This window comes from Marmota flaviventris, chromosome 8 (assembly GCF_047511675.1).
Source record: "Marmota flaviventris isolate mMarFla1 chromosome 8, mMarFla1.hap1, whole genome shotgun sequence".
Classification (NCBI taxonomy): Eukaryota; Metazoa; Chordata; class Mammalia; order Rodentia; family Sciuridae; genus Marmota; species Marmota flaviventris.
This window is the reverse complement of record NC_092505.1, coordinates 89211363-89238644: the sequence shown is the minus strand read 5'-3', so window position 1 is coordinate 89238644 and position 27282 is coordinate 89211363. Positions and strand designations below refer to the sequence as shown.

The 27282-nt window shown below is 40.2% G+C and overlaps 1 long non-coding RNA gene across 1 annotated transcript in view; it reads left to right on the top strand.

The window, feature by feature from the left end:
- The window catches only part of LOC114098010 (uncharacterized), a 131650-nt gene that overhangs the window by 298 nt on the left and 104070 nt on the right, over positions 1 to 27282 (top strand). Inside the window, exon 2 of the long non-coding RNA XR_011708357.1 lies at positions 2225 to 2291. This is a non-coding gene — a long non-coding RNA (uncharacterized lncRNA). The remainder of the gene's footprint in view (positions 1 to 2224; positions 2292 to 27282) is intronic.

Genomic DNA, 27282 nt, shown 5'->3' with positions numbered 1-27282 from the left:
TGCTGTGCCCCTCAGCTTCCCAGTCTGCCTTAGGCATTTGCTCTGATTCTTTTTTCAGGAGCGGTCCAGCTATGTTCACACTAAATGTAGTTTCCAACTCATAGGGGCACTGACTGCTTGGGTGAGAACAAAGAATTTAATGAATAGGAACTATGTATGGATGGGTTCTAAGAAGAGAGTTTAGCAGGCCAGGCATTCAAAAATAACTGCAGTGCAGCCACCCTGGGTGAGCCAACACAGGATGTAGATTTCCATCTAAATAAAAGACATTCATTTTGAAGATCCTACAACAGCTGTAACTTGAGATTCCCACAAATGCTTGGAAATCTGTCCATCTTACCTGAGTGGTGGTACATATCCAAACAAGGATGCCAGTAAGAATGTGAGACAGTTTCTGAGAAGCAGAATCTGGATCACCCTTCCAAGAAGCCAGTGATCTGTAGCGCTGACCTAGCCTTCGAGTATTTGGGGGACAGCATTTTTATGGAGCCTATGGTTAAACATTTGCTGATCTCTCTCCTGGAAGACTTACAGAAATACAATAATTGTTATGAATGGTCTCCCAGAGCGAGGCTTCTCAAAGGTTCCATTCTATGATCTGCAGAGAATTCTAACAGTGTTCTCAGTGTTTTTCTTTTGCCTCTACCAAATTTATCAATGTCTTGGGTCATTATTTGCCTGATCACAACAACATGCATTCATGAATATGTATCAGCTAAAATCCTGCAATTTTATGTGTTAATTTGCTCATGTCTTTAGGTGTTTATAGCAATTAAATAAGACCTTGATAAATTTAGAGGAAATTAAAAAAAGCTTTGATATTATGAGTGTTTATGTGGTTGAATTGCAGGCTCTGAGATAAATTGTGTTTTGTGCAACTATTAATTTGTTGATTGGCTTATTAGATATTTTTGCATTTAGCTACATTTCTTCTTAGGAAACAAGTTGTCTCTTGGCTGCTTCGTTTGGCCTTCTGATGTTCATTTTAGCTTAGGAATGATCTAAGTGTGTGTGTGTGTGTGTGTGTGTGTGTGTGTCTGTTTTGTAAGAGCCAGTGTATTTGGACTATGTCAGAAACAGTATAACTTGAGTATAGAGGTTCTAGTTACCCTGTTGGTTGATCAAGTTTTTGAAATTTATTTTTAGTTAACAAGGGCAGCTACAGGGAGGAGCAGGGTCCTGTTGAAGTCTCACCAGGGAGGAGGGGATCCAGGGAAGGAGGAGCTCCAGTGATACCAGAAGTCACAGTGGAGAAGGGAACAGTGACCAAAAGTTCTGGCTGTTTGACAAGGGCAAGCTAGTCCTGTAAAACTTGATGCTGGGTAATTCTAGTAGGTGCAGTTCCCAAGACAGGGCTTGGTAGGGTAGGGCTTTGGAGCAGGGTCCAGGAAACGTGTGTCATCCTGGGAACCAGGGTATGCCAGGGTAGAAAGAGTACTGCATCTAGTTGAGTGACAGTGGCAGCAACTTGGTCACAGGCCATGACTCCAGGAAGGGGAGGAGGTGAGCTGTCAGATTTAGCAACTAAAATGCAGGAGGTCCTGTTAAATTCAAAATTCCAATGAACAAAAATATTAGGATAGCATGTTCCATGTGCTACTTTGGTATACTTATACTCAAACATTATTTGTTGCTTATTTGAGATTCTACTTTAACTGAACATCTCTATTGCATCTGGCAAACTTAGGTATGTGTGTTGGGGGGTGTTGTGGGTGGGTTGGGAGCACTGGGCAGCACTTGAGGAATCCTTACCAATCTGGAAATGATGGAGAGGTTGGCTGAGGGATGACAGGAGAGACTGAGGGAGATAAAGTAGGATGGTTAGTGTGTGTGAGAGACAGAGACACTCTCCCTGTGTAGACAGACATAAGGAGAAAGAGAGATTAATCCTGAATAATTTTATGTAGGTTTTGAGACTCACTTATTTCCTTAATTTCTCGTGTGTGTGTGTGTGTGTGTGTGTGTGTGTGTGTGTGTGTGACTGTTTTGTAAGAGCCAGTGTATTTGGCCCATGTCAGAAATAGGATATTTGTTGGTTTTCACATGAAATGCTGAAAGCTGTATGTACCCAAAGTGAGGCCATCTCACTAAGAATGAAAATTTCAATCTTCTGAAATGGTTATCTTGATAATACTGGACACATGAATGTTTGGAAACATTTGGATGATGGGTGTACTTTAAATAAAAACCACATGACTGAGTGCATTTTTCCATTTTTATCTAGATACTTTGGAATAATCTAGACAGCCAAACAGGCTCATCTCCAAGAAAGAATGTATCATCATAATGAGGTAGGAGATTTTCAAACTACTTTTTGATTTTTTTCCAGTTTTAAAAAAAAATATGTTTTCACTTCTTCAAATCACTTTAGTGATCTTTGATTTCCATCCTATCCCCTGCCCAGTTCATGGCACAATATTTGGCACATAATAAGTGCTGAATAAACTCTTTTAAAATGAATGGACAGGTAAGGGGATAGGTTATTCTTAAATAATTTAGTACAGAGATTATGCTAAAGCAATGAAGATCTCTTTGCTTAGAAGAGATGAGGGCAGACATTTATTGGGTGTGTGCTATAAGACAGGAATTGGTCAAGACAGTATGTATCATTTGTATGCATGTATATGCATAAACACATGAATGGGTGTATACATGTATTCCTATAGTCACCTTGTGAGTAAGCACATGTAGCCTGCTCTACATTTGAGTAAACTCAAAAGTGGTTAAATAAATTGTGAAGATTCTCATCTACTAAGAAGGAAGGCTGATACTGATTTGTATGAGCTGTTTTCACATCTCTTAGATTTCATGTAGACTTCCTTGAATGATCTATGGTAATTCTTAATGCTTTGGGGAGCTTATTATCATTTTCAGAATTTGATGAAAGCCAGGGTGTTGTCACTGAGATAAAAACATAAAAGGAAATAGTCCTAATTTTCAAAACAATGTGAGTTCCTCACGGACCCTTGATCAAGACCCTCATGATGAGAAAATATCAAATTTCTTCATCTAGATCCAGGGCTAAAGATAGAATTGGCCTGAAAGCAGTGCAGCCATGCACACTTATGTGACAGGAACCTTCTCTCCTGGGGGACAAAGGATCTGCCTAACCTTCAGAGAGCCAATGTGCTTCTTCCATCCCCAGTGTGATCACATAGCTCTGCAGGCAAATAGATGCTGGTTTAATATTTAAAAATCGTAGATTCTATAATTCCTATTTTCCCTCATTTAGTAATTAGAAAACAAATAAACAACAATCACCATTTAGTAATTAGAAAACAAATAAACAATAAACAGCAATCAACAAAATAAAATTTTGTGTTGGGTGCGGGGTATGGCAGTGACGAGATGAAGCTAGTCCCTGTCCAGATTTACCATGAGGTGAAAGACCATAAATTTCAGGTCTCCTCATATCACAGCTTTCTGAGACCCTGGATGGAGCCTTAAGAATGCAGTTTTTTTTTTTTTGGTAAAATATGCAAAATAAAGTATCTTAAAGGAAACGCTGCCTGGCCCTGTAGGAGCTGCAGGAACTTTTTTTTTTTTAATTTTTTAAAGGGGTGTGTGTGGGGGGGGTCAGTTAATTGGCATTTAATTTGAGTTCTGAAAGATGGATGGGTAGCTTTTTGGGTTTGGGTTTTTTGGCAAGGGATGAGCTGCATTAATAAGGGAGGGAATTTGGTGTCTAGGTGCTGGGAAGGGCTGGGATGGTTTGTGAGCCTAAACAGGGCAGCTGAGCAGAGAGGGAAGGGGAGGCTTGAAGGAAGGTCCCCCATAAGAGGGTGAAACGTGGGAAGCATTTTGATTACGTACCTCCCCCCTCAGCAGGGGAAGGTACTTGATCAGATTTGCAGTTTAAAAAAAAAAACCCAAGACATAAAACAAACAAACAAAAAAATAAACAACCCACTCTGACTCTAGTGTGGAGAATGGATTTGTTTTGTTTTGAAAAATCTCCACATACACCACCTGGAACACAGCTGTGACTTGATAAACAAGTGGAATATTCTTTGGTACAGTGAGGGGAAAATAATTGTCTCCAAGGCCCTGTACCTTGGTCTATGAGAGGAGCCTGGCCAGCAGCTGATGCACTCAGTCAGAAATGTGCAGGTGAAATTAGGGCAGCTGATTTAACAAGTGGGATCCTATGCTGTCCTTTGCAGATGTGGGTACGAGTGAGCGCTTTCCCGGCATCCTGCATTCTTTCTGTGTCCCAGCCCACGTTGGGTTGGAAGCAGCAAGGATTGAGGGAGACTGCTAGTGAACCCAACTTTCAGAACCCACAACCTGTGATGAGGATGAGGATAAGGACAGTGTCAATGTCAGTGCCCAAATCACCTGGGCCCTTTAAGACGCCCTCAGAGCAGAAGTGACTATTTAAGCAGAAGGCCAATAAAAACTGGTTAGTCCTGCAAACTGCAGACAGACAGACGATGGAATCGGATCTCCAGACTTCATCAGGCCGTTGGCCTTCGTTATCTTGCCAAACCTGCCCTGGTTTCAGACCTATCTCTGGATCTTTGCTATCATTCATCTTCCTGGTTCTGCTTCTTGGGCTGGTTTTGCCCTAGACGTCCCTCTCCTACTCTTCTCCTGGAATGGTTCATCGTTCTTACTGTCAGGGAGAAGGCTTGATATGGACTTGACCCAGAGGTGGCTGTCTGTCCACGCAATTCCACATTAGACCAGCACTGAGACTGGCAGTCAGTGTGGGGACCTCATGGCCAGTCCTCCTCTGAGGCACAAAATTAGTCATGGAGGCCCAATTCTGTGGCCCTGGATGACCAGGAAACATGATAATCACTAGAAGAGGGTGTTTATTAAGTGGAAAATAAAATATATTTTAGGTGAAAAACAACTTTTCACGCTCAAAGAGTAAATATAATTATCCACAAAGTTAACTAATGATATAACATTTGATTTTTATCAGCTTGATAAATACAGAATTAAAAAATTTCATATTGATCTGCCTCCATTAAATCAAGCTCAGAAAACAAACGTGCTTTCTAAATTGTCCATAGATTTAGCACAAAGTCTTGGCATGGAGGGTTAAAAAAATTTAAATTCTGGGGTAATCAGGAGTAAGGGTTTTAATGTTCCCATTATCTTCCACAATGAAAAGTCTTAGTTCTTTGATTCGGGGAGGCATTTTGGACTTCTGTTCTTTGGACTCCAGAGGGGAATGGAGGAAATCAAAGGAAGGAAGGGGCCGAGGCAAACAGGAGGGAGGCAGGGAACCCAAAGGAGTGTCGGGGTGGAGGGGGTGGGAAGATGGCGCTGAACAGCTGCTGCTGTCAACCCTGACCTATTTCCTTGAGCCCTGGGAGCTGTCCCTGCTCTCAGCAACAGTGACACTGCCTTCAGGCGGCTCTGTAGCCAAGCCACACCAAGTGATAGCTGTCCCTGCCGTTTTCTTAAATGTCACCCGTGAAAGCAACATTTCCACCTCCCTGGAGCACACACACTCTGCTTGTGGCTAAGTGGACACTTGGTTCCATTTTCACAGCTTCCAAAAATTGGTCACAGATGAGTCACAATTGTGTCAACTTCTCTGGTGTGAGAAGCCATAGATGGAGGCATCTAGAAATGATTTTTTTAAATGTGATGTCCTTTCTATGTGGCAGTAAAACGACTTTCCTGCCATCAGGAGAAACATGTGCTTTGAATTATTTTTAAAGCTCTAAAGGCAGATCTGTAAAAGGCAATCTGAACCTGATAGTTCTGTTTCCATCGATTCCATTCAGAATCCCATCCATTCTTGGAAGTGTTGGGGAAAGGAGAAAGGAGGAAGAGCATAAATACAAATACTGGCTGAATGCCTGTGAGGGCTTTGTGTAATTAGCAGACATTAAAACATATAATCTAAGGTCTCCAAGCAAGATAACTGTCCACACATTTTAGAACATGTTTGACTCCTATTTTGAGCTCCTGCTCGGTGCCAGGGCCTTATTCCCAGTTGATTCAGGAATTCTGCCCCATTTTCCCTGGCATGGTGTCTGAGCTCTTGAGGAGGATGCTGGTACTGCAGAGCATGAGACGTTGGAGGACCCATCTGAACTTGACAATGAAATGAGAGAGGTTGTTGATCCTCTACCCAGCAAGATGCTGGGTTGTCCCTTATGCCCACTCACTGGATCTCTTTTAGTTCCACTTATTCACTTGCTTCTCATGAGTCAGATGGGGTGTGGGAAGTTCTCTGAGGCTATTTGAGCCTGGACCTGCCGCCTGGCACTCTCGGGTACCCTGCTGCTTTCCCTCTTCTCATGGGACCCGGGGTGACGGGTAGTGCTGCCTCCTCCTCTTCTGGGCTGCTCTCTGGCCTTACCTCAGTGATCTTATTTCATCCTAACCTGATGCCTGGATATTTGAAACCTCCATTTGCAAAGGAGAAAAACACGATTCAAAGTAGCTAAACCCTCCCCCTTGCTTCACAAGTCCAAGTGGTCAAGCCCAATTCACTTTCCAACTCATATGGACCCTTTCTCACAGTGACTACCAATTCCACTTGGTTTCCCACTTCCAGAAAAACCCTTCTGACCACCTAGGAATAATGTCAATCTCCCTAGATGTTCTATCCCCTTTCAGTCTAAGCCTTTGGGGGTGATATTTAACCAACACAGTTCTTCCTATGCTAGTTATCTATGCACCCATCTCAGACAACCCTAATTAGGCTATGGCTCCTTGAAGGCAAAGACCACTTGAGATTCTCTCCATCCCATCCACTAGCACCATTCTCTGTTCATGGTATTTGTAGTTAAGATTGATTATAACAACAACAACAAAACATTGTGTTCACAAATAAATTAGTAAATGGATGAACCTCTACTCTTTATAACTGTTTGTTCTATTTGTGTGGTTATGCTGTGATTACAGGCCGGCTAACAACATAGAGCCAGTAGGTATTTGCCCTCATCTGTCCTCAATGCACATTGTACCTTGGGTAGCATATAGCTCCAACAGTGATGTGGCTTTATCTTAGGCCTATCCTTGTGCTCTGCCTAAAACTCTGTTCTTCCTACCTCCCAGGCTGACTTTTTGATTTTCCAATTTTCTGGCTCTATGCCTTAGATCTAGTCTATAGGTTTCTGCCCATTTCTTTGTTAAGACATGTCATATAGACCCTTTGCTTGTTGATTCTGGGAGCATTGCAGCCTTCTTGTAAGACTGAATTGCCACTCTCTGTGCTCTTTTGATTGCCATGGCAGCTGAGATTGTGGGAGCAGACAGTGCCGGAGCCAGCATCAGGAGTCTTCTCACTGGCTGGGAGATTGCTTACTATTTCCCTGTGCACTCATTTTTTATAGGAACAGAAAAAATTATTATAGTGGGAATGTCTACAGTCTCTTTAGGATACCTCTGAAAAAAATCATAACTAACAGTACTAGCACAGAAATGCCTAATTAAAAAAAATTTTGGGTACAGTGACACATGATGTAATTCCAACAACTTGGGAGGCTGAGGCAAGAGGATTGTGAGTTCAAAGCCAGCCTCAGAAACTTTGTAAAACTCTTTCTCAAATTAAAATAAAATAAAATAAAAATGAAGATGGGATGGGGATGTGGGGGTGTGGCTCAGTGGTAAAGAGTCTCTGTGCTCAATCCTCAGTACAAAAAATTATTTTTTAGAGAAGGGCAGTGGCTCACACCTAGAATCAAAGCACCTACAGAGGCTAAGGCTGCAGGATCTTAAGTTCAAAGCAAGCCTCAGCAATTTAGTGAGACTCTGTGTCAAAAATAATGATAATAATAACAAAGATAATGATGATGACTAGAGATGTATATCAGTGGAAGAGTGCACCTGGATCCAATCCCCAGTACTGCAAATAAAAATAAATAAATACAATTTTAAAGAGTTTAGATCAAAATCTATACTGAAAACTAGGGTGGGGTGGAGTGGATGATGTTTTCTTATGTGTCCTATGGCAAAGTTTAATTCCCTAAGAATAATCCCTAGGGAGTTGTATGGTCCATTGGTTGTAAGGGACAGAAACTCAATTTGAATTAAAGTAAAAGAAAAAGAATTAATTTTCTGTAACTGAAAAGTCTAGGGCTTCAGGCACAGTAAGGTCTAGATGATCTCTGTCTCTCTCTAAGGTATTGATTCTGTTTCCCTTTGCTTGGCCTTCAGCAACTCCTGGGTGGATGTTTTTCTTATAATCTCAGAATCAGAAAGATCCTTTCTCTCTCAGCATCTAATTAGTTCCTGAAAAAATACTCTGAGTGGTCCTGTTTGGGTTGCATCCATTCTAAGATCAATTCCTGTCTCCAGTGAAAAAGAGTCTTCTGGTCAGCTTGGATCCTGTGGATTTTTTCCCTAGGGACCCCATGATTGTGAGCCCCTCTAGAAAGACATAAAGTGAGGGAAAACAGATTCCAAAATGAAGCCATGTGGGAAGCTCAAAGCATCCAAAAAATACCCATGGCAAGTGGCAGTTCATGAGTTAGGTTCTTCATAATGCTTTTTTTTTTTTTTTTGGTCCATGCCCCCAAAAGGGCTAAAGGGAACCAACATTTGTTGATATCATATTAGGTTGGGCACTGGGAATATTAAATGCATCATAACCTTGAACTCTTATTACTACTTCCCTTGGAATATAAATGGTCGATAGGTTCTTGTAAGAGCCTATCATCAGCCCAGCAAGGTGGGCTAGGTCTTTTGTGGGTGGAGCGCCCTGGAGGCTCACAGCATTCACAGCTCCCACCCCAGACCCTTGAAGCCTGGCACTGTTCTTGATCTCTGCTCTATTCCACTACCAGGCAGCCTAACTCTTGTGTTACGACAATTCAATGATTCGTCATCCCTCAACAGCCTTTGATCTGTTCCTCTCTCCTTCCATCTCACAGTTTCAAGCATGGATACCCTTTTCTCTCCCACTCTGTGAGACACATAACTGATGTCCTCTGAGGTCAAGATATCCTAGGTTTCCATCTGAAGATAGAAAGGGAACCTCTTCCAAGGCATAAACCTAGTAACCTAGTAATATGGAGTCAAAACCAGAGCCTGATTATAGATAAGCACATGCCACCATGTTAGAATAATGCATGAAGTCCTTGCAAACTTGATAAGTCAAGGTAGAATTTTTGGTATAGTCAATAAATATATTGTAGCTTAGTGATACTTCTAGATGATGCTTGTGCCTGAGTTGTGAATTGAGAAAAGGAACTTAAAAACAGCATACTACAGGGACGCAGCCACATCAATACTTGTAGCAGCTCAATTCACAATAGCTAGACTATGGAACTAATGTAGGCACCCTTCAACAGATGAATGGATAAAGAAATTGTGGCATGTATACACAATGGAATATTACTCAGCCTTGAAGAAGAATGAAATCATGGCGTTTGCAGGTAAATGGATAGCACTGGAAATAGCAAGCTAAGTGAAATAAGCCAATCCCAGAGAACCAAAGAGTGTTTTCTCTGATATGCAGATGCTAATTCACAATAAGGTGGGAGGGCCTAGGGAAGAATAGAGGTACTTTGAATTAGACTGAAGGGAGTGAAGGGAGGGGACATGGGGTAGAGGGTAGGAACGATAGTAGAATGAATCAGACATTATTACCCTATGTGCATATGTGAATACACGATTTGTGACTCTACATCATGTACAACCAGAAGAATGAGAAGTTATACTCCATTTCTGTATGATGTGTCAAAATGCATTCTATTGTCATGTGTAACCAATCAGAACAAATAAAAAATAAGGACAAAATTCCATTAAAAACAAAAAGAATGCAGGGAAACAGACTCACTATGAATGATGGTGCTGTTTTTGAGAGTGTGCTTCCCAGAATTGTGCAGTATGTAACTTGATCAACAGTGCACAATGTCTCTGCAAGGAAAAGAGTAGGTTAGCAATTTAGTTTAGTACACATCACCATTTAAGTGATATAATTTTCTTTAAAAAAATGAATTTAAGGCTTACTTGTTTACGTATGCCTGTAGATTGAAATTCAAAGTAATAGCAGTACACCTGTGGTCTGCTTGAGTCCTGCATTTTCTCATATATGATGTATACGCCTATAGGTATGGGGTTGTTGATGCTCTGCAAAAAGCACAGCTTTCTGATTCTAAGGATAAAAATTATATAAGCATCAGAATGTAAAGGCTTCTTTTATTTCAAACAGCTCTTAACATTTTGACAAGTTAAGCACAAATGAATCATAAATGTACAGATTAAGTTTCCCTTGGAATATAAATGGGTTTAAATTGGAGGAAGAAAAAGTGGTTGGCCAAATGCATCCCTAGTTTGCTGAGTCAAGAACTTTCAAAGGCTGGCCTACCGTTTGAAAAGTTTAAATACACCCTAATAAAACCACAAATGTGACGATTTCCATATTCTGGTGTCCTGCTTCCATTTCAGAGTCAAAATGGTTTAACAAGAATGTATAAAAAGAAATTCTCTCTCTTCCCCTAATGAATGGTTTGTCTTATCTGGCATCCCATTGAGTTTTCCTTGAATTTCTCTACTTCATCTTTTGTAGTTAAATAAAAACAAACACTGCCTGTGTCTGATGAAGACCAGACCTGCTACTGTGTGAGTGCAGATCTTTCTGGCTTGTCACCTCTGTTGCATAACAGGAACATGTATTATTTGGGTCACTGAGTGAAAACCGTCAACAAGAAACACTTCCAAAGGGTGAGAAAAATAAATTGCTGCTTACTAGCAACACATCCCAGATTCTTTAATAACATGATCTGACTTTGCCTGGATGGATTGAGAAAGTAATTAAAAGGAGAAAAGCAAAGCAAAACAAGTCATCCTTAGTGAGGTCAGTTACTCACCTGAGTGCAACAGAGTAACCTTTCCAGAGAGAGAGTGGGCCTGGGTCCCAGGAGGAGACACAGCCCTGTGTTCATGGCATTTTTCTCCCCGGGTGAAAAATGAAGATGTTTGTTTTTCGAGGGGACTAAAACTAACACTGGAACATGGCAAAGAAGAGGATTTGAAATGATCACACAGGTATGAAGCCCAAAATGAGGCTAGGGACAGCCCAGGAATGGAATAGGGCAGGGAATGGAGGTGCTAAATGAACAGGCAGATGAAGAGATGATTTAACGAGAAGCGACATCATTTTTCAGTGACATAGCACAATCTATTTTGAGTGTTACAGAGCCCTTGCTGTTAAGAATCATGAGGTGATGACTTTGTCTTAGTAGAGCAGTAAGCTAAAAAACAAAAAACAAAACACACACACACACACACACACACACACACACACAAGAACCAAAAAACAAGATTAAGTGGCTATCTGACAGTGACTGTTGGGCAGGATCCCACCTCACAATAACTCTTGATTTTCAGAGCCAGTTAGGAGACCAGTTTCAATACCTGAACCTCTTTACACTTCCCATGCAACCATCTGCATTGAACCTTATGTTCTCAGTTGTACCAATTTGAGGTAGAAGTGGGTCAAAAAGATACAAGGTAGAATTCAATGTAATAAAATTGCAAGGAAACATCAGTTTGGCAGAGTCCTTTAAGATAATCCAAAAACTATTTATTGTTTGATTGTTTGTTCTAGATTCTAGATCCAGAAAGAGGAAATCCCATTAATTTTGCCTTTTTCTGTTCTCTTTAGTTTCTTGTTCTTTTTCTCTCTCTTTCATCTCTGCTTTTCTTTCTCTTTCCTTCTCCTTCTATCCACCCCCTCATTCCTGTTTATTTCTGGCAGATTTTTCAGTCCTTGGTGTAAATTAACTGAGGAATGGCCAAACTGTGTTGATAGTACTGATTCAGAGTTATCTTGACCCTCAAGGAAACCCTATTTCTGGGTGTGGGGTTGCCTGAAAAACCCTCCAGCCATCAATCTGTCTATCTGATTTGAAGGCCTAATGATCAGAAGTCTCTGAGTACCTTCGACATCTACCTGTGATTGGCTTTGTTCCTTGTTTTCTTAGAATTCCAGATGGAGTCAAGAACAACATCCTTAGTCAACTTCTAAAGGGAATAAGCATTGCTCTCTGACATAAAACAACCATCATTCAAAAATGTTTAAATTATAATCATCAATGAGCCAAACACAGTAAAACATGAGCCTTTTATTTATTTATTTATTTATTTAGATTTCTGAACACACTACTTTGAAGATTCCTCCAAAAGAGGAGTGTCTACCCTGCCCAGACAACCATGTGGAATTCATGAAATGATTTTCTGTCTAGGCATATGAATAAAGCTTGAGGAAATGAGTTTGGTGCAGTAAACAGAACGTGGGCAATGTTTGGGGCCTGATAGACTAGGGTTGAAAATCCCATTTTGTGACTCACTAACTCTGAGGTATGGAGCAAGTTCTTTTGAAACACTTGGGTTTCAGGGTGCTTCACCTGTAAAATGGGAGCAAGGGCTATCTTAAAAGGCCAGTATCAAAATAGATATTGTAAGTCGCCTGGCACCTGTTAGTCACTCAAAGAAGATTGGGCTTCTTTCATTTTTTCTTTCCTCCACGTTTCCTCACTTGCAGAAAATAAATTTTTGGCTAGTGCGCTAGTCAGCTTTCTGTCACTGTGACAAAATACCTGAGAGAATCAGTTCAAAGGCTCATGGTTTCTGGTGTTCCAAGTGCACTTGGGCCCATTGCTTTGGCACAGTACATCATGGTGAAAGCCTATGGCAGAAGAGGTGGTTCATTTTATGGTGGCTGGGAATCAAAGACAAGGGAAGAGAAGGAGCCAGGGTCCCAATGTCCCCTTTAATTGTGTGACGCTCCAATATCATCTATCTTCCTTGTAGCAGGCCCCATCTCCCATAGGTTCCATCCCCTTCCAATAGCCTCCTGGACTGGGAAACAAGTCTTCAATATGGACCTTAGGGAGACATTCAGGAGCCAAGCTACAGCAGTCACTGTTGGTCAGAAGGATCAAAACTTCACTCAAAGTTTGTGAGCATAGAAGGACTCCAACAAACCACCCTTTAACAAGCGGCCCCATAAAAGCATCTAGAAGAGAGGTTTCATTTCTTTTAAAGAGCACAAGGACTTAGCAAGAGAACAGTTACAGAGTACACTGTTTGTGAGCCATGGTTTTAAAATGGCTAGGAGGTCAAGTCACAAATAATCTAAGGTCCTTTCCAGCTCTAAAATTCTATAGTTTCATGAAATTGAGGCAGTAGCTGGAAACCAAGGCCTTTGTGACTCAGAAAGGAGAGACTGCACGGGGCTGGTTCCTCCGCATATTGAGGATTTGATTAAAAACCCTTTACACTCAAACATTAGCTTTGGGATTAGCAGATCAAATAAATGCATGTTACCACTTTGTCAGATACTGCAAAGTCATTTTTGTCTGCTAGTCTAGTTTAATGGAGAGAATACCTAGGAGCTAAATAGACTGGCAAACAAACAATCCACGGAGATAAGAATGGCGGTGCCTACCAGACCCATGGGCTAGTCTGATTGCTGATGGTCATTGTCTATGTGAGGGCATTTAACGAGGTGTGAATGTAGACATCTTTGTGAAAAAAATTTAAAGCTATTAATTCTGAAAGTAAGAGTTCTTAAGAAAATCCAAAGAAAGATACTGAGAAAAAAATTGTTTTCATCTCCCTTTAAAATCTTATTAATCTTGATTTAAATGAATTTTTTAAAATTGAGCTCTGAATAACTTGGTTTTGTAATGCTAAGCATTGTTTGAAACAACTATTTTTAGTGTCTATTTTAACATGAGAAGTGAAAACAGCCGGGATGTGACAATATTCTATTGTAAGGAGAGAGAGAATATGTATGTGTCTTTTCTTTGCGAAGATCTTTTTTTTTTTTTTTTCCTTTCTGCTTTCAGAGTTTAGACTATTGATAGAAAGTGCTGCAAGTTTTAAGTACCTTTTCATTCAGGGGAAGCATGGATTCAATCATTTTTCTTTTTTTCACACTGGGAGTCAGAGAGCCTGGGTCATTAAATAACAAGAGTACAGATTCCTAAAGAGAGTTCAAAATCAACACTTCTTGCCCAGGAGCTTGGTGCTGTGGCACACAGCTGCAATCCCAGGCTGAAGCAGGAAGCTCATGAGTTCAAAGCCAGCCTCAGCAATTTAGCCAGGTACTAAGCAACTGAGTTAGATCTGTCTCCAATAAAATACAAAATAGGGCTAGGGATGTGGCTTGGTGATCGGTGATCGAGTACCCCTGAGTTCAATCCCTGGTACCACCCCCCACCCCTGCCCCCCCCCCCAAAAAAAAAGAACTGCAAGAGTACAACAAAACGATGAAACTATTTCTGCCTTTCATTATAGTCTAGAAAGGAAGAATGTATATTCTTGATTTGTCTGAATTTATATATATAAATATTGTAAATAATTATTTACATAATTATTAATGGTATAATTTTTACAACTAAATTTTCAAGAATATGTGTGTCTGTAAGAAAAATGTTTGATTCAATGTTAAGAAAACCACTTGATGATTTTGATTGCACAAAAATAAACACCATCATGAAAATTTTAATTAAATCAATTGATGATAAGACTGTAAAGAAAAAGAAAAATGAAAAATACTATGCTAAAATATCCATAGTAACATTTTTGTGGTGATGGAAACTTGGGTGGTTTGGGTTTTCATTCTTTTTTTTTAATATTAAAATATAAAAATTCTTTAGAAGGAGATGAAGGGGAAAGGTAGAAATGGAGATTAGGAGGGAGGGAGAAAGGGAGAATGAAAGGAAGGAAAAATGGAAAAATGAAGGAAGGAAATATTTTATAAAAGGTATTTCTCTTCCTGCCTCATGCTTATAATCACGTTGGCTATTTAGGCCATAAACTCATAGCTGCTCAAGGTTTTTATTTTATTTTATTTTATTTTTTTGGTACCAGGGTTGCTTTACTACTGAGCCACATCCCCAGACTTTTTATTTTTCATTTTGAGGCAGGGTGTCGCTAAGTGGCTTAGGGGGCCTCACTAAGTTGCTGAGGCTGGCCTTGAATTTGCGATCTTTCTGCCTCAGTTTCCCAGCCACTGCGATTATAGGTGTGGACCATCATGCCTGGCATAGGTGATCAATTTGAATTCTGAGATTGCCAAGATTTTCCCAGATATGTTGGGGATTATGAAGCCCTGAGGGAAGCTACAATAATCTGGAACAAACTGACAGGTATCTTAAATATATTTGACACCATGGGAAAAGGTAAACAATAGGCCCAGTTCACAACTGTGGCCCAAATACATTAGGAGCAAGTAAAAGGGCGTGTGGAAGGGGGCCAGAGCCAGAAAGGGACAAGGAGCTGAGGATGAAGGGTGTGCAAAACCACAGAAGGCGCATTGTTCAGGGAGAGGCTGGAGGGATGCCTCGGAATTGAAGGGGTGGATGGGAGATGGGTCAGCAGGTTGAAGTAGGGCAGACTCTGAAATTGGAGTCTGAGTCATTTGCTGGAAGGACTCCTAGTGATTCTTGTGGTGTCAGCAGTTAGAACTTCTAAGTGCAGCCTCAAGGGACTTTCTCCAGGTTTTCCCCCAGGTGCCATCTGCCCGTTGGTAAAGGCTGAGCTGTTTGTGCTGTTTGGAGGCACCTCTGTCTCTGTGGGCAGAGTCTGCTCGTTTGGATACTTGCCACTAGGTCTGAGCTCCATCTCCAGCACTGCTGCAGGTGTGGTTTTCCAGTGGTGCCCCCAGACCTGTGTTACTGTAAACTGCCATCTGACTAAAGCCTTATTAGTTTCCAAGCTACATGCAGAAATCAGGAAACAGTATAGAAAAGGATGGTTTGGAGACATAGTTGAAGAATTGGAGTATTCCATAGGAAAATACACCTTTCTGATTTTTTTGTTTTTTAACAAACTAGAAAATCTGTCAACAGTAAGCCCTGTTTTTTTTTTTTTTTTTTTTTCATTACTAAGATCAAAATACCCAACAAGAACAATTTAGAAGAGGAAAAGTTTATTTGGGGCTCATGGTTTAAAAGGTCCCAGTCTATAGGTGGCCAACCCTATAGACAATGAGACAGAACTGAGCAATGACACATATTCTTTTTCTTCTTCCTGTGTGACTGGAATATCCTTCAAGGGGGGTGTTTTGCGTATTGATAAAAAGATACACTTGGGAGAAAATGTCCCTTCTTATTCCTTGGATATCATATTTGCTTGTGACTCTTAGAACTTTAATACCATCTGAGCCCATGAAAACATCGGACTGAGCACTGGATATCATACTGGGGATGGCTAAGCAGAAAAGTGGAAAGAATCCATGTCCCCAATGACATTAACCTACCCTGGAATCATGGTATCATTCTTTTTTTTTTTTTTTTAAAGTAAAATAATGCATTCTGTTGACTCTAAGTCGTACTTTCTTTTCTTCATCCAACATCTTTGAAATCAGAGCATACTTTGCCATGAGCATATCTTGCAATCACTATTGGCCAGGAGCAGTCCTGACTTAGTTGTCATTGCTTGTACATGTGTCAATTTGATTGTTATGCCATGTGACATGACTGATGACAAAAGCCCCTTGACAGTTCAGTCAACAAGCTGTTGAAGGGCATTAGAGTAAGGATCCTATTTTCTGTTTAAGAACCTTCTTTTGATGTCTCCTGAAAAGATGAAAAAAAGCGCCATCATCAAAGCTTGCATAATGAGTGTCCGTGCTTGGAAGGAAATCCAAGAGGCAAGAGTGGTTCTGTCTTTTAAGAAATGTTGCATTGTCAATATTTTGATATCACAGAGGATAATACTGAATAGCAAAAAAAAACATGGCTATTATGGCTCTGAATTTTAAAAAAGTGATTCTAAAGATCCAAACTTTGAATGTGAAGACGTTTTATGAATATGAAGCAATCTATTTGAAGACTATAGCTATAAACACATTTATGATATATAATATTTATAGTATGCACTTTACGTATAATAAGATATACATCTCAATCAGCTTTATAATTTTCTTTCAATAGGAATAGAGGGGTTTTTTTTGTCATTAGAGAATATTGTGTCAGTTTAATTGCCAGTATTTTGCTTTTTTCTTAGGGGTTCAAAAAATAAAGGGTTGTGTTAGAACTAGTGTCTTACATTTGATGAAATCAAGAAAAAATTCATTTATTGTTTAAGTTGGGGCTTTATGTTTCTTGCAATCAAAGCATTCAGAATGACATACTGCTTATGAATATTTTACTGTCAATAGTTTCCTTTCCAGTGTCTTAAAGAAAAAGGGTTAAAATAGGTTAAAATCCATGAAATATGTGAGTCTGAGTTCTGTTTCTTGTGACTTCATAGGTAGACAACAGATACAAGTAGTGATGGAGCTGCTTTCTTGTTAGTACAAGAATAGGGTGGAGAGAGGGAGCAAGAGGAGACTCCCCCCACCACTGCCCCCACCAGCCAAGAGGTCTCTGAAGATCATCCTCCCTCTGCAGAAGGCATGCTGCTCTTCTGCCACTATTGGTTATGCTCCTGTGTTAATGAGGAGTAAGTTCCGCAGATGAATATATGCTGTCCTCATTGCCAACAGACTTCTTAATTAACCTGCTGATACTCTCAGCCACAGAGTTAGCTGTTGTCTTAAAAATGAGTTATTTGGGCTTTTTTTTTTTTTTTGCCCTTCATGACTCCCTTTAGTCTATTATAGGATCAAGATGCTCTTTGATGAGCCCATCATAATTTCCTTAAAGTAAGCAGGAATTTGAGAAACTGCCTCTAGCACATCGTTTCATTGCTTAAACTTGCTGCTGACTCTGATCCTAAGCTCTTCCTTAACAATAACCTTAATTATTCCAGTCATCTATTCTACAACTATACATTTTTTTTTTAATTTTTTGATGGATTTCATCCTTAGAGACAAGATTAGTGTTCTTCCTTCAGAGGAGATTGACCAGGCAGCATTCCCTGTCGGGAGGAGAAATGTTTCCTGCTCTCTAAAGCCTTTCCATCCGTTCTTGGCACCTGAGCAACAGCCGCCATGATGTAGTCTTGCTCCTCCAGAAGTAGCTAAGCTGAGGTCAGGAGTTCCAGCCTAGTGAGAAAGTACACATTTCCTCTCAAGTGCAAATTCTTCATTTGAAAAGGTTGAAGGGAATGCTATTTTCACAAAAGAATTCCAGTTGGTTAAATTTAGTCTCCTTTGGGTGGGGGGGGGGGGGGAAATTGAGGGTTCAAGAATAGCTCTGGCTTTGGGCCCATGATGTTTCTTTGGTTGTGAACTGAATACATTTTTCATTCATTTTAAGTTTTTACTGCACTGTTTGTCCTTCTGAGAAAACATATTGGTAGCTTTCTTGGCCTTCATAGTACTTGCTTTTCCTTCTAAAGTGACTTATTTAAATTTTATTATTGCCAAACAAGTGGGAACCTGACTTCATTTTTAATGTTTGTTTCTTCAACTGTTTTGCCTCTTTTGTCATAAATTTGGGTTGCTATTTTTTCAGTTGCTGCCCGTGCCCTTCCCCCCACCCCAGTACCCACAAAAGAGACTGTCTTGAAAGAACATTCTTTCCCCAGAGGTGGATTTAGATTTGGAGACTGCACAGTCTATCCGTGTCCTGTTATGCCCCTGAGCAGCCTGTGGTCTTTCTTTGCCTTATCCAGTTCTCCCTTGGTGTCCTGGGAAGTTTCAAGACAACAACTGCTGGGTATTGAATGCACATTTTGTGCTCCTGGCCCCCATCTAAGTGCTTTGTGGACATAACCCTGTTCAATCCTTCCACTGCTTTTAAAGATACCTACTATTATCCCTGTTTTAAAGGTAAGCAAGCCAAAGTAATCAGGCATGAGGTTATTCCAATTAGTGGAAAAGCTAAAATTTACAACTGCATTTGCCCGAATATGCACAACTCCTTTTTGTTGTGAATGTTACATTCAGAGTCTCCTAAAGGGTGGGTAGATTTTTTCAATTAAATTTTCCCCTAAATTTTGGGTCAGGGTGTTTTTAGTCAAAATTCTGTCAAAGTTTCAGGATTTCGTGACAGATCACTTCATAATCTGACAGAAAATTCAGGCTCTAGACCAGATTTTTCTGTTATAAAGATGAAACAGGACAACAGTCAATACACAGTCTCATGGGCTTCTGAGAACTCAAAACATAGACCAAAAAACCCAATTTATCCAATGTACGATACAGAAATGTTACCATCACTCTGAATGAATGATGAATTCTCTCAAATATACCTTGATAATAACAGGAGCTGTGTACTTAACCAATATTTGTGAAATCCAGCAATATTCTCTTCATCCCTGAGGGTGGGGGTGGGGATGGGGAGCTGCTGGTTTCTCCTGTCTCTCCTCACCTTTAAGTGAGCTGCAGAGGCCTTTGGGATTTCTGTGAGAAACTTCTCTTCCAAGATGGCCAATAAGGGGCTAGCTTATTCTTGGATATGTCCGCTACAGAATAAGATCTGCTCCTGAATATTCTGAACGCCCTTCAAAAGGAGGAAGAAAACTCAAAGAACTCTTTAACTTGGTCACCCTAGGGAACAAGTCAACTAACACATTTGGAAGAGAAAGGAGGACAATTTTTTTGTGGCTTTTGACAAATTCACTCATTATCTCTTTAATATTTTCTGGGCTGCGAACAGTGATTAGTATATCAAATTAATTCTTGGATGGTTTGCTTGACTGGCTGTGTTAGGGTACCTCTAGGAAGAGTAAGCAACGGATCATTCCATCCAGTTGGATTAGTCTCTTCTCTCCTACACTGCATAGCTCCTGCTCCCTGCCCCCTACTCTAATTAAACTACCCAGTGTCTCAGCACTGTGTGGATCAAAGCCTCTCTTACCCTAAAAGTCCTTGGGATTTTAGGAAAGTCTGAAATTGCATGGAGAAATTTAATGTTTATAAACAGCCAAGCATTTTTTTTTTTTTTTTTCTCAAAGATGCCCTGACCCCCATGGTAGCAAACACTGGTTAAAAAAGTAATTGTTCAATGATTTTTTTTTCTTTTCTCCTTGTGTGAAAGTCTGTTTACTGATGATATTTACTTAGCTCAGATTCTCTTCTAGGTGCATAGGATGCCTCAGTGAACAAAACTAAATGCCTTCAGCCCAGAGGCTGCAGTTTAAGTAGAGAAGAATTTGATACCATCAAAGGAGGAGGTTAAGATCTTGGTATGAACAGCGGAGTATGATTTTGTTGCCACTCTAAATTGGCAGCTTCTTGAAGTTTATTTCAGGTTGTGTGTGTGAGCGAGCACGCATATGCACGCTTCTTTAGTTGCACAAAAACTTTTTGTAGGCATTTCTCCCCTTGAAGACAGTTGGGAATCCCGTGGCATTTCTTTGTCATTCCACTCACTGAGTTTGTGCAGATGTCCAAGTAGTCCCCAGCCTACATGCCAATCTGTCAAGCTGCTGGCTGCTGCAAACAATGCAGGAGCTCACACCATCCATCCGCATTGACAAAAGAGGAAATGAGAGACATGGACCTTGACAAGTTCTGCTGCATCCAAAAATGAAATTGATTTAGGCCACTAAAAAACTCCAAGCTCTTTCATTAATAGGCCTTGGGAAACCACAATAAATCAGCCTATTAGGGGGCAACAGGGGTGCAAATTGGTGTCTCAGTTAATGTAGATAAAGATTTCAGAGCACACTGCATATATCAAAAATTTAACACATGCTGCTTGCAGAGTTTTAATGAATACAAAAAGCTCAATTGCTGAAAACCAACACAACCCAGGCATTACTTCATTTGGCTGTCAATAAAATTGTCTCTTATTTTATTTTCTAATGGTTTATCAATACTGGTAATTTGCTGTGGGTTATAAAAAGGGGGCTGGGGGAGGGGAAGGAATTTAAATAAGTCCTGCTAACTAGAAAAGAGCTTGGTGAGCCATTTTGTTCTGCTAGATCAGTTCCTGGTCAGATGATGTGAGGGAGTGAAATCTCCATTTCTCCCTCAGACTGCAAACATCAACCTTACCTGGAAGAATGTATTAGATTGGGAGTGTCCTTTGCTCTGGAAATATGTTAGTAAATTTGATGGGGGACATTGAGGCACTGTAATCTAACCTCTCTTAAAGAAGTTCTGATTAAGGGGAAAATGGCTTTATTTTATGTTGATGTCCCTCTCCAGCCCCCCCTCCTCCACCCCACCCTGTAATAATATAGTTGGAAGTAAGCCACTGGGAGCCTAAAAAAGACCTTGTCTGCCTTAGCTACTTTCTATAAAATGCAAAATAAATTTAAGTCTTTTTCTGAGCCAGGGGAGGAAACTCTATCATCAAAACAGAGATAAACAAGCCAACAAGCCTGGTCTTTTTTTTTAGTGTAGGAAGGCAATGGCTTCTAATCATTGTTCATTTTTGCACAATTATGTAGGTGTGAGGAAAGGGACATGTTTCCCCCTGAATGATATTAATGTAGCTTTAAAAACATAGATTCATGATAATGAACAAACTCATTCATTGATTGATTCATTCAATAAACATTTGTGACAGGCTAATATATTAATAAGTCAATGTAGAAATTAACCTGTGTATGCCTTATTATTATTATTATTATTATTTTCTTGCTTGAGCAGATTCATTAGAAAATGCATGAAGCAACTGTATTGTTCAGCCATACAGGAAGGACAAAATGGAATTTGATGATCTGGAGTTTCTGGGAATTTTTGCACAAGACAGTTCCTCCTTTCACTCCCTCCCTCCCTCCCTCCCTCTGTCCCTTCCTGCCCTCTCTCCAAACTTCTATTTTCCTCCCTTCCTTCCTTCTATTAAATACAAATTAAGCTTCTGCACCAGGTCTCAATGTACTAGGCTAAAAAATGAAGAAGGTGTCACTCGTGCTGAATTTTCACGTCACCAAGCTGAAACTAAGCTGTTTATCTCTACTTCTGAGAAGAGAAATCAAGATTATAGAGAACAGAGTCAAATTTCTCAAACAGCACAGTTTCAGTTGACATAAGAAAGTTTCTTCTGCTGTAATCTTGACGCAAAAAATGGTAACTTGGAGTAACCTGAAGCTAACCACGCATTTTTTCTATTGTCCTGTCTCCCGGTCCTGGCCTTACAAGGAATGCAGCTTTGAAAGGTCTTCGTAGGCTATTTGTGTTTTGTTTCTGCTTTCTTCAACCCTTTTCTGTCTGCTATACCAAAGTCTGCTGGTTGGTTCATTGAAACATTGACTCTGTTTTATACACGTGTTGGTGGCCAAATTTAGAAGCACAAATAAAGCTGATGGAGATCCTTAATTGTAATTTTATCCTTCCATCCTTCCTTCCTCCCTTATTCTTATTATTTTTCTTCACTTTTTTTTTTTTTTGTGTGTGTGTGAGACTGGTGGGGATTCACAAATCTGATGACATCTTCATTCATTACTTTTGGGGAGATTTCTAAGCCCTCGAAGGAAACGAGTCGGAAACATTTCACAGTTGGTGCAGGCCTGTCCCAGCTCACATTGCTACCTTCTAGAGATGGTGGCACTTCAGAAGCAGATGGGCATCTAGGTGACTTAAGGTTGCCCCCCAAATGTCACCATCTTCAAAGGCAGGGAAGTGATCCCTGGGGGCCAGTCAAAGGTGAATTAGAGAGGACTACAACTCCATGAGTCTCCTGGCAGAAGGACAGTGTCCAGGGTCATCAAAGCTGACTGGTGGTCTCAGAGAAAGTTCCTATTATCACAGGCTGCCTGATCCCCAGGGAGGAGGAAGAGGGCCAATAAATGAATGATACTGTTTTTAATCATCAATTGATAATTGTGAAATCAAAGCAGAATATCGTTAGGTTTAGGAAAGTAAAGAATTGGGACACTTCTTGAGTACGTGCTGTGGAGCAGTTTCTGTTTGTGATACACCTAATGAGCACTTTTCCCCACCAGCTTGGCCTTATGCTAAGCAGGTGGAAAGACTCACTGTCTTCCCTCAAGAGAATCCGAGTCTAGTGGAGAAGGCAGACAAATAAACAAAACTCTAACCCCACAGAGGCATTGTCTTCCAGTCATTTGAGCAAAAGTCAGGACAGCAGGAGTCTGGAGCTGTATCTCCTTTGGCCTTGGAGAAGGGGTATGTGGGAGGAGGAAAAAGGGCCATTTAAAAAGGAGAGATCAGCATTTGCAGAGCCATGTGTCAAGGAGAGGGAAGAAGTTCAGCTTGGGTGAGGATGGGCTGTAGGTACCTGGTGATAAAGAGATGTCCCCCCTAAAGCCCTCACTGATTAAAGAGTGCCATCAAGTTAAAGACCATTTCAGATTAACCCCTGTCCAGTGAATTGTGAATGTCTGAAAACTTATTGTTTGCACATGAAAGACTTTTGATAAATTCCCCCAAACTTGACAATGGTACCAATATATAGAATTTCCAAGAGTCACTTGTGTAAATGAAATACATTTTCTAAATTATCATCAATAATAAATGTTACATAAAAAATCTAAATTATCTTCCTAGTCAATCCATAGGAAAAGATATTATAGAATTTTATCATAAATAGAGGCAATCAAAGAGAATGTAGCTGAAAAATGTAGAATACAAGCACTTGTACAGGTTTCTCAGATAATAAATACATATTTTACATCATTAAAATCCTAATATAAATAAATCTATTTTTTTCTGTTTTGTGTTATTTCCAGTATTTGTTAACTTTTAAAGCTGATATTTTTGTGACTTTTTTCTCATTTTGAATATTCAATATGGACCTATTTATATATTCATACTTTTTTTAGTTAGCATTTATTTTTATTTTTTTTTAAATTTTTTATTAGTTGATCAAAACATTACAATGATCTTGACATATCATACATTTGATTCAAATGGGGTACATAATCTTAATCTTATTTTTCCATGTGTACAGATTGCAGGATCACATTGGTTATACAGCCACGTTTATACATAGGGCCATACTAGTGTCTATTGTATTGTGCTGCCCTTCCTATCCCCCCTCCCCTCCCCTCCCCTCTTTCTACCCAATCTACTGTGACACGTTTCTCTCTCTCTCTTTTTTCTTCCCCCTCACACCATCTTATATGTAATTTTGCATAACAATGAGGGCCTCCTACCATCTTCCATGCAATTACCCTTCTCTCTCCCATTCCCACGCACCTCTCGTCCCTATTTAATGGTAATCTTCTTCTCATGCTCTTCCTCCCTGCTCTGTTTTGAGTTGCCCCCCTTTATATCAAAGAAGACATTCTGCATTTGTTTTTTAGGGATTGGCTAGCTTCACTTAGCATAATCTGCTCTAATGCCATCCATTTCCCTGCAAATGCCATGATTTTGTTGTTTTTTAGTGCTGAGTAATATTCCATTGTGTATAAATGCCACATTTTTTTTTTTATCCATTCATCTATTAAAGGACATTTTTTTAGTCCATTCATCTATTGAAGGGTTTTTTTTTTAAAAATTCACTGGAGTCTCACAAATCATATAAGCTTCAGGTCCCCCCAAATCTGTCAGCCAAGAGGTAGGAGCAGAGCTAGAAGAGGTAGGATGGGATGAGTCTGGAATCTAAGACTCATGAAACAGTAAATGGTTTGCATGTCCCCTGGAGGCTTTGTGTCTTCATCTTATTTAAGGAGAAACTGGGCCCAGAGAAGTCAAGTACTCCTGAAGGTTTTAGAGCCTGTTGATGGAGGACCATGAGCAGGACCCCATCTCTTACTTGCCTGGTTTGTCTTCACATCAAGGTCAAAGGCAAACAACAAGCACCAGGTTAGGGCAGAATCGTGCACAAACCAGTTCATGCGTTTTGTTCAAAAAAGAAGTTCATGCGTTATGTTCAAAAAAATAACCCCACATCAGTGTCCTTCAGCAGGACTTGCTCTCCACTGTTCTCCTAGTCCCTTCCACTTCGATCCTTTTATCCCTGGATGACAGACATACTAGTCCTGTGTAGCTCTGAAGGCATCTGTGTTGGGATCATGGTGCTTGCAGAGTAGAGAGATTTCCAGGCCATGGCTCAAGCTGTTCCCTTCCTGTGTAGCACTGCCAGGAGACGTGGTTTCCAATGTTAGTCTCCCATTACACTGTCCATCAGCAGATCCGGTATTTGAGTGCGCAGGTAGGAAAAGAACAGAAGCTGTATTTTACTTGTCAGTCATCCTTAGATAGGGGGAACTGGCTATTCTGGGTGGTTTGTGGACAAGTAATTCTTGGCAGGGGAACCTGGAGGGATGCAAACCCTTTGAAGGAGAGATGCTGCCTGGATGACATCAGGCCCAGTTAGAGCATAACTTGGCAAGGAACTGTTGGCATTTAGTTTCAGCCCTTGGCTGCACCATATCTGGAGATTTAAGTTCCAAAGAAAATGTAATATTGCAGGTGTTCTCAGGATAACAAGAGACCAAGAGCTGGTATGTTTTCAGTTATGAAAGCAGCTAAAAATTCAATAACAAAGGATATGAATCCAAATGATTGCATTGCTGTAACATTCAGGTGGATATATATACAAAACAATTCTGTTGTTAGCCAATCCACAATGAGAGGTAATCTAAAAAAGAATGGGTGTGCATTTGGCCTAGTTCATTTCTCTCCTGATATCAGACTATAAGACTCTAAGGCACCTCAGGCTATTTTGCTTTGACGTACCTAGGACTTAACATACATCAGGTTACTATGATCTCTTTTATTGTTCTCAATAAATAAGACCAAACATACAAATTTTCCAAGAGCAAACAGAATGCTATGGGTTTTACATTTATTAGGTCAAACTCACATAGCAATCTTGCACTTTTCATTTTGTAAATGAATCTCAGAGAAGTTATAATACATGGCCACACACTTATCAGGCGAGCTACGACTAGAACTCAGGTCTGTCTGTTTCTAAAATTATTGCAGACTGCTGCCTCTTCACCATTGCCACAAGGAAAGCTAAGGCCACTGAGAAAGAGTGAGCATGATTGCTTTGAGGGCTTACCCTGTAGCCAGGTATGGTCTAGGAGATTCAGGTCATCACCCCTGAGCCTGGCTTATTGTATTGTATCTCAGCTCTGCTGCTGGGTTGGCATGGACTTGCTGTGTAGCTGCCATAATATCAATGCCTGCCTGATCCTGAACAATAGTTACTCTTTTCTTCTTAGGGGGATCTGGAGTATCAGAGAACAGGGTCCTGATCCACCTTGTACCCATCCTTGGAAACTGTATCTTCCCTCACTCTAGCATAGAGAGATTTGGGGGAGCTCATCCTTCCTTCTTTTGTTACCAATAATCTTGCATTCCCACCTGAAAAAGGATTTGTCTGCATGTCTGAGCTTTTCTTTATCAACTTCTTGGTATAAGCCTATGTCCAAGGTGGATGGACTCACTGCTATCTTAGGATTTGATATATTTTATGTGAATTACCTCAAAATACAGCACTAGGTAGTAACAAATTCAAATTCTTGGAGAAATTCAAGGCTCCATTTCCTTTGTCTTCACCACAATTTTGCAAAAAGAAGCTACATGCTTATTTCAACCATATGGGAGCATAGGAGAAACAACTGTGTAGAGATTAAGAAAGTATGTTCCAAACTAGAGGCATGGGTATAAGCTAATGGTTTCTAAAATATCGTTATATGTATAGGCATGCTCATGTAAATGTGCACGCAAGTATGCATGTGTGTGAGTATCTTGCTTGCTCTGAATAAAGACCTAAAAGAAAACACCCCCATAGTAATGAGCACACCTAGTGGTTGGATCTTGGTCTCTACTGAAAGAACAAGAGCTCCTTAGAGACATGGGTGAATGTAGGTTGGGGGCAGAAAAAGTTGTAGAGGATTCTGGACATTGTGTTATGTCAGGAAATAATTAAGTTTTTTTTTTTTAAATGATGACTGTGTGTTATAAGGATAAGAGCTCAGTTGAAGCAACTCCTTATCCAAAGCTGACACAATTTGAATACCAAAATAAATAAAGCAGTGTGATTATGAGCCACTGTAGAAAATAAGAGTCTATGACTCAATGCTAATTTATCAAATAAATAAATGAATACATCTATAAATATATGGAAGAAAAGGGAGGGCTTGTGTCTAATGTGCTGACTGCAGATATGGAGAGACTGCTAAAGTTAGAAATCCATCCTTCTTTCTTCTTCCCTCCTTCCCTCCTTCCCTCCCTCCCTCCCTCCCTTCCTTCCTTCCTTCCTTCCTTCCTTCCTTCTTTCCTTTCTTCCTTTTTCTTAGTTTCTCAGTCCCAGGGCCTTGTGTATTCTAGGCAAGTCCTCTACCACTGAGCAGTTCTAGCTCATCTTAAGATTATCCATTGTAGTCAAAATTGGTTCAGGCAGAAATCACCAATGAGTATTAAATTTAGGGGGGGATATTTTGACAAGGATCATGATATTTTCATGTTCATAAAGTCAATCCTCACACATTGTTTACTAATTTCCAGGAAAGTAATCATATCGGTATAATACAGATATCAGACAACACCATGATTAGGAAGACAAAGTAAAACCACCAGAGAGAAGCAAATATGCC